Here is a 12123-nt window from a genome sequence, read left to right as displayed (position 1 = left end):
AGAAGGAAGAGAAAAATAAAATAAGAGGAAATCAGAGAGGGAGACAAACCATAAGAGAACCATAACTATAGGAGATAAACTGAGGGGTGCTGCAGTGGAAGTGGGTGGGCACATGGGATAACTGGGTGATGGGCATTAAGGAGGGTATGTGATGTAATGAACCCTGGGTGTTATATTCAACTCATGAATTACTGAACTCTACCTCTGAAACTAATGATACACTATACGTTAATTAAATGAACTTAAAGAAAATATAATTTTGGGAATTGTATTGGGAATAAAATAAATAAATACAACTTTTAAAAATAAACCAATAAATACATACATATATAAATAAATAAAAACATACCAACCAATTGCAATGTGTAGATTTTCTTTGCATCTTTATTCAAACAACCAACTCTAAAAATGTACAACATTTATGAAACAACTGGAAATTCTAAAAATGACTGAATATTTGATGATATCAAGCAATTATGAAGTATTTTTAGATATGGAATTAGATACTGTAACTATGTTAACAAGAAGTCTTATCTCTCAGAGGTATATATGAAATAGTTAGGAGTTAAAAGATATGATCTCTGGGACTTGTTCCAAAATATTATGGGAGGGGAAGGTGAATGAAGTTATAGAGGAAACAAAATTGGCTATGAGTTGATCAATGTTGAAGCTAGGTGAAGGAGACATGGTGATTTATTATATTATTCTGCCTAGTTCTGTGTATATTTGAAATTTTCTATAATAAAAGTTAAAATTTTCAGTTAAAACATTTTATTTTATCACAATGTTTGTAAGCAAGTAATCACACTAGAAATGCTTGCAACTTGAGTCTGTAGAATTTATCTCCACACCTGGCTCACTTACAAGAGCATCCAGGATACTTCCATCCCATTCTCCCCAGATCCCATTAGCAAGATGTCATTAATGCTCTGGTGGGATGTCAAGACAATGAAGTCCTTACAGACTTGATTGGGGCAAGAATAAGAAAGTTAGCACAGGGGTGCCTGGGTGGCTCAGTGGGTTAAGCCGCTGCCTTTGGCTCAGGTCATGATCCCAGGTCCTGGGTTCAAGCCCCACATCGGGCTTTCTGCTCAGCAGGGAGCCTGCTTCCTCCTCTCTCTCTGCCTGTCTCTCTGCTTACTTGTGATTTCTCTCTGTCAAATAAATAAATAAAATCTTAAAAAAAAAAAAAGTTAGCACAGCCCTGGGGCAAGACAGTGAACTCACTTCTATCCCTCTCATGTAAAATCAAGCTGGTTCTGATCCTCCCTCTACTGATTTGGATGGGGAAGAAGGCATCTGCCGGATCAGTAGCCCCACATGAAGCACTAGAGGCTGTGTTGATTTGCGTTAGTGAAGATACAACAGCTGGAATGGCAGCTGCTCATGGGGCGACCACTTGATTAAGGTTTATGGTTATCACCCACCAGGATGGATCTTGGATTTTTTGGGTTTTGTTTTTCAAGCATCCAGATAGGTGAATTAACTGGCAATATTATGGGAACCACTACCCCTGCATCTTTTAAACATCTGATTGTAGCACTAATCTGTACAACTTCTGAGATGCACAGTTGCTTTGCTGTCTTGGTTAGAAAGGTAAGGGAGGGGAGAAATGAAACTGTTCTTTCTATCATAGTGTTTATTCTAGAACTGAGAAAACTAACAAGAGGTTTCTTCCAACTTTTGAACTTATCAGTCCCAATGACATACTTGGACTTTCTCCGAGCAACCCATGCAGAGCAGGAGCAGAGAAACTCTGGGGCAAGAAGTATGGGACTGAGAGCAGATATCCAGGTTGCATCTATATGGAGCCGGCTGGAGCCCATGCCAGACTGGTCAGTGTAGCATTGACTTGGCTAACAGATCAGTAAGATCCAGAGAATTTAAAGTAGTGTAGAGGGAGTGTCCTCTACTGTCAAATTCAGCCTGAAGGATTATCTAGAGGATTAAATAATCAAGCCATATAATGTTGCATCGTGTATTACATACTTAGGTACTCAAAAACTCTGAACTACTCTGTCATTACTGTCATCATCATCATTATTATTTCCCTGAGGAGTAGACCTTTACTTAGGGAAAGAGCAAGGTGCAGAAAGCTTGGATTATGATACCACCGTCTCCCGTCGTCCCTGGGATCTTCTTCTTAAGGAATTCATTTGCTTGCTGGGCCCCACAAGGCATGCAAACATAATTAAAACTATAGTAGCAATTGCTATTTTGCCTCTTCTACCAGAATCTTCCTGATAATGACAAGTTATATTTTCCCAGTTATCTTTCCTCCTATTATTAATTAAGGCTTTACTGAATGGCCATGCTGGATACTTCTCATGCCTCAAATTCTCTTTTCAGAGGCCTGTTGTGATTTCATTATGGCACCTGGATTCTGAGCTATCCTTATTTCGAATCTGGCTGACTATATTATCAGGTTGACAAAACTTGCTTCTGGGAAGTGTAATATCCTACTAGGTTTCAGACTAGTCTAGAGGAAAAAAAATGAGAAGAATAAAAAATAATCAATTTGAAAGAAAGGAATACATGGAAACAAATATATAGAGAGAACAGAGAGTAACAATAAAAAGATGAGGTGGTGGATATAAATCTAAATAAATCAGTAATTACTTATAAAAATGGACTAATAGGGGTGCCTGGGTGACTCAGTGGGCTAAAGCCTCTGCCTTCAGCTCAGGTCATGATCCCAGGGTCCTGGGATCGAGCCCCTCATCAGGCTCTCTGTTCAGCGGGGAGCCTGCTTCCGCCTCTCTCTCTCTGCCTGCCTTTCTGCCTACTTGTAATATCTCTCTCTGTCAAATAAATAAATAAAATCTTTTAAAAAAATGGACTAATAACTTTAGCTAAAACAAAGATCTTTCAGGCCACATTTAAAAGATCCAAGTACATGTTATTTACAAAAAAAATCTAAAGCATGAGACTATAGAAAGATTAGGAATAAAAGGATAGAACTTCTGATTCCAGCCAAGATGGAATAACAGAGGTCAAACTTACTCTCCTATCTGAAACAAATAAAAGCAGACAAAATATTTGAAACAATATTTTTCAAGATGCTGGAACTTGACAATGAAGAACAGTGATCATTAGAAAACAGGAAATGAATGAGGGGAGCCACACATTGCCCCTGCTTAATGTCTTGAGAGTTTCTAATTCACTGGATGGAAGGAAGAACCCATCCAGAGGTTGGTGAACTCCCTGAATTGAGGAAACAGAGCTAAGAGTCCAAGGTGCATAGGTGGCTAGACCTTGCAGGAGAGTGCTAGAAAGAAAGGGCTGAAAAGATAGATAACTCTGGAGATCTGCAGAGGGTCATTGAGTATCCAACAGAGCACTGATCTATGCATGCATGTGAGGAAACTACCCAAGATGGGTGGGGGGGTGGCATTTGCAGACTTTCACATAGGGCTGGGAACAATACCTGTTCCCACCAGTCAGACTAGAAACCTAATTCACAGATAACTGGGTAGAGTACTTAAAAGGGTCTTGCCTCAGTAGTGAGGAATAATTAGTCCTAGACTAATTACTGCTCTGGTCTTAACAAACAAAAATTAAAGAAAGAGCAGAAAGGATCAAGTGGTTTCCAAGAAACCTAATTATGTCCCCAAACAAAGATCAAAACTATTTATAGAAAAACAAAACTTTTCAGCACCCAACAAGGTAAAATTCACAATGACTGGCATCCAATTAAACAGTACCAAACCTGGAAAGCAGGAAAATATGCCCCAGAAAGTAGAGTAAAATCTCTTAATTGAAATTGACTAAGAATTGATGAATATTAGAATTAGCAGTGATATTAAAACCGTGTTTTCATATACTTAAAAAGGTAAATAGAGGGGTGCCTGGGTGGCTCAGTCAGTTAAGAATTTGACTCAGTCTCAGGTCATGATCTTGGGGTTATGAGGTCCAGCCCAGTTCTGTGTCTGCACTGAGGGCAGAGCCTACTCGAGATTATCTCTCCTCCTCTCCCTCTTCCCCTCCCCCTGTTCTCTCTCTCTTGCACACACACTCATACACTCTCTCTTTTAAAAAAACAAAAACAAACAAACAACCCATCCCCCCAAAACAACAACAACAAAGACAAATGGAACTTCTGGATATGAAATTTACAATGTTTGAGATGAAAAGCGTGCTGGATGGGTTAACAGCAGATTAGACATTACAGAAGAAAAGATTGGTGAACTTGAAGCTAATAATAATAAATGCCAATTAAAATGAAACGCAGAGAAAAGAAATTTTTAATGAAAAGAGCTTCAGTGACCTGTGAGACAACTTCAAGTGGAAATAAGAAATAAGAAAAAATAAGAAACGAGAAGGAAAGATCTACTGATATATGTCACATGAATAAACTTAAAAATAAATATGTCAAAGAATTCGTATTAAAAAAGAGAACATAAGGAATGATTCCATTTATATAAAATTCTATGGAAAGCCAACTAATGTATAGTGACACAAAAATGGTCAATAATTGCCTAGGGACTCTTAGGAAAAGCTGCAGGGAGAATCAAGGGAAAATGGAAAGAGGTGTATGGAAACTTTTGAAGGTGATGCTGATGTCCATTATTGTGATGCACAAAGATACCAGGCAAATACTAACTGAAAGAAATACGATTTAGCTATGCTAATACTGGGTGGAACAGATGGTTGGTACACAAAAATATTGTTAGTGATAAAGATGATCACTTCTTAGTGATATAATTGCGATTACCAAGAAGATACAGTAAACAACTTAATATATATATATTAATATCATCTCAAAATACGTGAAGCAAAAATGGACAAAACTAAAATGACAAATAGATAAACCCACAATCTTAGCAAGAGATTTGAACCACCTTTCTCAAAAATTCATTTAAAGAGCAGACAAAAATCAGTAAGAATAAGGAAGATTAGAACAATGAACAATTTAACAAACGTTGCCTAATAGCACCCAGTAAGACAGCACCCAACATTTCTAGTATGTTGATGCCTTTCAAGAACCCACGGAAAATTTACAACAACTCTCCATGTGCTAGGACAGAAAAGAAATCTCCACACATTTCAAAGTATTAATTCATATAAAACAGTGTTGCAAATTGGGTTCTCCAGAATCATGTCCCACCCAAAGGGAAAGGGAGCTGGGATATTCATATACCAACTCCTATCAGTGATTGGTTGAAGTCAACTCCCTGGGTTTGAGGGAAACAGAGAAAGCTCTCAGGCAAAAAAGGCAAGGCAGGCAATGTGAGATTGGATCAATGCTCATTGAGGAGGTAAGGGTGAAGGGGTAACTATATCTGCCACCACAGAAGGGGGTGTGCTAGGGAGTGTGGTGATGAAAAACACATGGATGACCCTTTCCAAAGATATCCCAACTCAGCCTCTATTCCCCTTAATAAATTTGCCTTCTTTCAGGGCGCCTGGGTGGCTCAGCGGGTTAAAGCCTCTGCCTTTGGCTCAGGTCATGATCCCAGGGTCCTGGGATTGAGCCCCACATCGGGCTCTCTGCTCAGCAGGGAGCCTGCTTCCCTTCCTCTCTCTGCCTGCCTCTCTGCCTACCTGTGATCTCTGTCTGTCAAATTAAAAAAAAAAAAAAATTTGCCTTCTTTCATATTGCCTAGAGGTGGGTGATGAGCCAGTGCAGGATAGAATGTTCTCACCATCCTTTTTGGCATGTCTTATGTAATGGTCTAACATTGCGGTTTAGAATGTAGAGGTATTTTGCACATTTAAGCATGAGTTGGGGAGCCTGAGCCCAAATTCCGAGACAAGAAGAGTCGTATTTTTATATCTTACTACAAATTCTTATAATTCTTTGCCCTTCCCATTTTCTCTTGAGGCAATGGGGCAAATCTCTACGATTTGAAACCCAGAATCCAATGAAAACATATATATGTTGGCACAGAGGGTGTTAATTACAGGACTGGGAGGGAAATCGTAGTTTTGAAATCTTTGGAAAGTAATGGAGCATTAGTGATTTTTTTGAAGCATATGGCACAAGTTCTTTTGTTATTTCTCAAAGAGTGGAACAAATTTTAGTGAGAAAGGAAATCTTCTAAATGTTGGAGTTGATCGTAGTCTGTATCCTGTAATACACCCATCTGTGCAGCAGCTCTCTTGCCCCCGGAAGCTCAAGTCCTACGCACCATCCTTCCACTTCCCAAGTAAACAGTTCAGAGAAACTTTTCATCTCAAGTCCAAAACCAAAAAGTTGGAGAGATCATTTTCACAATCTGTTCAAACATCAACAGACCAGAACAGCTCAGTCCTCCAGAACTCCTGGGCAAATACAATGATGCCAAATCCAACTGAGAGCTCCCACCACTTCCATCCAAAGAAAGCCCTCCCTGTCCTAGCTCTTGGGGTTGGGTCATTGATTCTTTCTCTGCAGTTTGTCTCTCAGATACATCACTCTGTGCCCAGTTCCTGCTTTCTTAGATAAGGGTTCCATATGGCTTATCTGAACTATAGTCTTCTGGAAGATTTTCTTGCCTCCCACCACTATCTCACCAACATTATGTACCCTGTGTAATCTGGAGCCAGGATAAGCCATTTAAAATACCACTTCCATTACTTCACTGTCTTATTTAGTATCTTACTCCAGTACAAATTTTTTATGTAAGGCCCATCCTGACTTTCACAAGTTAGCTCTTCTTTATCTGTCTAGGATACCCTTTGCCTAATTTTTAATGTGTATCCTATGCCTTCCCTTATCTGGTCTATTGCCCAGACTCATGGTGCTTTCTCTTACTCTCATATGCACACGTTCTCACTATTTCCTTCCCACCCACCACTAACATCCAAATGCTACTAAATGAGATGGTATATGTAGAAGAATCTACCACTCTAAGTGACATAATCAATCTTCACATGTTGCTCCCCTCCCCACAAATGGTACGAATTACTATTTCAGGTGCCCCAGTCATGTGACTCCCTCTACCCCCGAGGAATGAGGAAGAAAGGGGAATTGAGTCCAAACTTTAATGAACAGTGGCTTCCAAACCAATCAGTCTAAGAACCCCCACATCTGTTACTCCTTCATGCCATTGTAATTTTCTTCATGGTGTTTTCATCATTTGAAATTATATATTCATATACTTGTTGACAGTCTATGCTTCCCCACTAGGTTATGATCTCCACCAGAATAGTGCCCTATCTTGTTCCCCACATTATCCCCAGCACCTGTACCTGGCACAGAGCAGGTGTTCAAGAAATAGTAGTTCAGGGGGGTTTAGGTGGCTCCATTGGTTAAGTATCTGACTCTTGGTTTCAGCTCACATCATGATCTCTGGGTAGGGAGATAGAGCCTTGGGTGGGGAGACAGAGCCCCCTGTCAGGCTCCCCACTCAGTGGAGAGTTTGCTTCCACTCTCCCTCGCCCTGTGCCCAACCCCCCTACTTGTGCACATACTCTCTTTTTCTCTCTGAAATAAATACATCTTAAAAAAATAAATAGTAGTTGAATGAATGAAAGAATGAATGGGTCTGTCTCATGAAGTCTTCTCTTATTATGGTGGCTAGCACTGATTTCTTGCTTTTTTAACTGGTAACTCAGTACCTCAGATTTGACCCTCGGTTAGAATGAGTATGGCACTCACTGAAGTTATCTGCATTTACTTTATACGTGTATCTCTTATTTCCCAACTTCAACATACTTTATTTCAAAACACTTTTCTTAATTTTTAAGTAATCTCTACACCCCTGCAGATCAAGTGTCATGTGCTCCACCAAAAGAGACAGGCCCCCTCAGTATACTTTTTGTTACTTCTTTTTGGTAGGAATTTAAGCTTGGTGAATGAGATCACCAGTTTTGACTGAGATCATCCAGTTTTTAGAACTAGATTTTAGTTCCATTTTTTTAGCTGAATGATTTTTTTTTTAAAGATTTTATTTATTTATTTGTCATAGAGAGAGAAGCGAGAGTGAGCACAGGCAGACAGAGTGGCAGGCAGAGGCAGAGGGAGAAGCAGGCTCGCTGCCAAGCAAGGAGCCCGATGTGGGACTCGATCCCAGGACGCTGGGATCATGACCTGAGCCGAAGGCAGCTGCTTAACCAACTGAGCCACCCAGGCGTCCCTAGCTGAATGATTTTGAATAAATTACTCAATCTTTCTGAACTGGAACAAGGTAAAAACAGTATTTTTCTCAGAGGATTGCTAGAAGGATTCAAAGAGAAATTGCATGTGAAGAGCTGGTAGAGAGCTTCGGACTAGTGAATACTTGTTAAATGCCAGATACTTTTAATTAAAAAAAAATACATACAGAAAATATAATGTATATTAATGTTATAATGTATATGTTATAAAAATATAATGCATGTTTTAATAAGAATTAAACTGTACATATTATTAAAATCTATTGTTAAAAAGAAAATAATATAATGACCATGAGCCCACTACTCAGAATTAACAACTAACAGGGAGGAGCAAGATGGCAGAGTAGTAGGAGCCCTAATATCTTCGGCTCCCAGGAGTTCAGCTAGATAGTTATCAAACCATTCTGAACACCTACAAACTCAACAGAGATTGAAGAGAAGAAGAGCAGCAATTCTAGGAACAGAAAAGCGACCACTTTCTGGAAAGTAGGACTGTGGAAATGTGAATCCCAGACCATGGGGGTGGGGGGAGGGGCCGGGTCCCGGCAAACAGTAGAGCCGCGGAACCCAAAATTGGAACTTTTAGAAGTCTGCTCTGCTGAGGGACCTCACTCCAGAGGCTAAGGGAAGGCGTTGTGCCCTCACTGGGACAGTGTGGTCTTAGGACCCTCAGGGACACAAAAAGACAGGTGCCTGAGTGTGGCAGATCCTCCAGGTATCAGAGTGGGGAAGCCAGTTGCAGAGATGGAGCCGAGGAGAGGTCATTTAGTTTGGGGTTACCTTAAACCTTGATCCGAGGCACAGTCGGACCACTGCTTTTCGAGCAGGGACCCCACAAATGGCAGATCTGGGGAGACTCACCTTCCTCTGGGAGGCATGGTGCAGCAGCGTGTTGCAGGAATCAGCTGAGTTTGGAGACTCCAAACGGGGCCGTGTGCCAGAGATAGAAATGCTCAGAAACAGGCCAGGTGAGTACAGAGCACAGCCGGAGACCAGGGAGATAGAAGGGACTGACTGCTTTTCTCTGAGGGCGCAGTGAGGAGTGGGGCCCCAAGGTCTCAGCTCCTTCAGGCCGGATATTGGGAGGCCGCCATCTTCATTCTCCTCCTCAGAGCTCTATGGAAAGCGTTCAGGGAACAAAAGCTTCTGAGAGCAAATCTGAGCAGATGACTTAGCCCAGCCCCTGGCAAGGGCGGTACAATTCCGCCTCAGGTAAAGACATTTGAAAATCACTGCAATAGGCCCCTCCCCCAGAACACCCAGCCAAGATATAGTTCACCAATCAATGAGAATAGCAGAACTCACAACACATAGAATTCATGGCTTTTCCCCCATGATTCTTTAGTCTTTCAAAGTTAAAGTTTTTAAATTTTTTTATTCCGTTCTTTAAAATTTTTCCTCTTTCCCATTTTAACATTTTTAAAACTACTGTATCTTAATAATACCTTTTTAAAAATCTTTTTAAATTTTCATTGTTATAGTCATAGTCTATCCCTTCATTGTAATTAGCCTTATTGTTTGTATACCTATAGGTTTTTCTTTCTTTAAAATTTTGGGGTAGAAAAATAGAAATGGAAGGACAACTTCCAAACTCATTTTATGAGGCCAGCATTACTTTGATCCCTAAACCAGACAAAGACCCCATCAAAAAAGGAGAATTACAGACGAATATCCTTGATGAGCATGGTTGTGAAAATTCTCACCAAAATACTAGCCAATAGGATCCAATAGTACATTAAAAGGATTATTCACCATGATCAAGTGGGATTTATTCCTGGGCTGCAAGGTTGGTTCGACATCCACAAATCAATCAATGTGATACCATACATTAATAAAAGAAAGAACAGGAACCCTATGACACTCTTAATAGATGCTGAAAAAGCATTTGATAAGTACAGCATCCCTTCTTGATCAAAACTCTTCACAGTGTTGGGATAGAGGGTACATACCTCAATATCATCAAAGCCATCTATGAAAAACCCACTGAGAATATCATCATCCATGGGGAAAAAACTGAGAGCTTTTCCCCTAAGGTCAGGAACATGGCAGAGCTGTGCACTATCACCACTGCTATTCAACATTGTACTAGAAGTCCTAGCCTCAGCAATCAGACAACAAAAAGAAATAAAAGGCATCTGAATCAGCAAAGAAGAAGTCAAACTCTCACTCTTTGCAGATGATATGATACTTTATGTGGAAAACCCGGAAGACTCTACTCCAAAACTCCTAGAACTCATACAGGAATTTAGTAAAGTGTCAGGATATAAAATCAGTGCATAGAAATCAGTTGCATTTCTATACACCAACAGCAAGACAGAAGAAGAAAGAGAAATTAAGGAGTCTATCCCATTTACAATTGCACCCAAAACCATAAAATACATAGGAATAAACCTAACCAAAGAGGCAAAAAAATCTGTACTCAGAAAACTATAAAGTATTCATGAAAGAAATTGAGGAAGACACAAAGAAATAGAAAAACGTTCCATGTTCATGGACTTGAATAACAAATATTGTGAAAATGTCTATGCTGCCTAAAGCAATCTACACATTTAATGCAATCCCTATCAAAATACCATCCTTTTTTTTTTTTTCAAAGAAATGGAACAAATAATCCTAAAATTTATATGGAACTAGAAAAGACCCTGACTAGCCAGAGGAACACTGAAAAAAAAATGAAAGTTGGTAGCATTACAATTCCAGACTTCAAGCTCTATTATAAAGCTGTCATCATCAAGACAGCATGGTATTGGCACAAAAACAGACACATAGATCAATGGAACAGAATAGAGAGCCCAGAAATAGACCCTCAACTCTATGGTCAACTAATCTTCGACAAAGCAGGAAAGAATGTCCAAAGGAAAAAAGACAGTCTCTTCAACAAATAGTGTTGGGAAAATTCGACAGCCACATGCAGAATGAAACTGGACCATTTCCTTCACCAGACACACAAATGGATGAAAGACCTCAATGTGAGACAGGAATCCATCAAAATCCTTGAGGAGAACACAGCCAGCAACCTTTTCGACCTTAGCCGCAGCAACTTCTTCCTAGGAACATCACCAAAGGCAAGGGAAGCAAGGGCAAAAATGAACTATTGGGACTTCAACAAGATCAAAAGCTTTTGCACAGCAAAGGAAACAGTCAACAAAACCAAAAGACAACTGACAGAATGGGAGAAGATATTTGCAAATGACATATCAGATAAAGGGCTAATATCCAAAATCTATAAAGAACTTCTCAAACTCAACCCCCAAAGAACAATAATCCAATTAAGAAAAAGACACAAGACATGAACAAACATTTCCACAAAAAGGACATCCAAGGGGCCAACAGGCACATGAAAAGGTGCTCAACATCACTTGGCATCAGGGAAATACAAATCAAAACCACAATGAGATACCACCTCATACCAGTCAGAATGGCTAAAATTAATCAGTCAGGAAATGACAGATGTTGGCAAGGACATGGAGAAAGGGGAACCCTCCTACACTGTTGGTGGGAATGCAAGCTGGCGTGGCATCTCTGGAAAACAGTATGGAGGTTCTTCAAAAAGTTGAAAATAGAGTTACCCTATGACCCAGCAATTGCACTACTGGGTATTTGCCCTAAAGATACAAACGCAGTGATCTGAAGGGGCACGTGCACCCAAATGTTTATAGCAGCAATGTCCACAATAGCCAAACTATGGAAAGAGGCTAGATGTCCATCAACAGATGAATGGATAAAGAAGATGTGAGATATATATATATATACACATATATAAAACATCAGGTTTATATATATGTGTGTGTACACACACACACACACACACACACAATGGAATACTATGCAGCCATAAAAAAAACCCTGAAATCTTGCCATTTACAACAATGTGAATGGAACTAGAGGTATTATGCTAAGAGAAATAAGTCAATCAGAGGAAGACAATTATCATATGATCTCTCCTATATGAGGAATTTGAGAGGCAGGATGTGGGGTTTGGGGGGTAGGGAGGGAAAAAATGAAACAAGATGGAACTGGGGAGGGAGACAAACCATAAGAGAC

General features: G+C 39.9%; 1 long non-coding RNA gene across 2 annotated transcripts in view; it reads right to left on the bottom strand.

Annotated features, from left to right (window-relative positions):
- LOC125080371 (uncharacterized) overlaps positions 1-9208 on the bottom strand; it is a 40447-nt gene extending 31239 nt beyond the window's left edge. For both annotated transcript variants that reach the window (XR_007121346.1, XR_007121347.1), the window contains exon 1: positions 8941-9208. This is a non-coding gene — a long non-coding RNA (uncharacterized LOC125080371). The remainder of the gene's footprint in view (positions 1-8940) is intronic.
- Positions 9209-12123: the final 2915 nt, after the last annotated feature.

The sequence above is a fragment of the Lutra lutra genome, chromosome 11 (assembly GCF_902655055.1).
Source record: "Lutra lutra chromosome 11, mLutLut1.2, whole genome shotgun sequence".
NCBI classification, from domain to species: Eukaryota; Metazoa; Chordata; class Mammalia; order Carnivora; family Mustelidae; genus Lutra; species Lutra lutra.
This window is presented reverse-complemented; position numbering and strand designations above follow the sequence as displayed.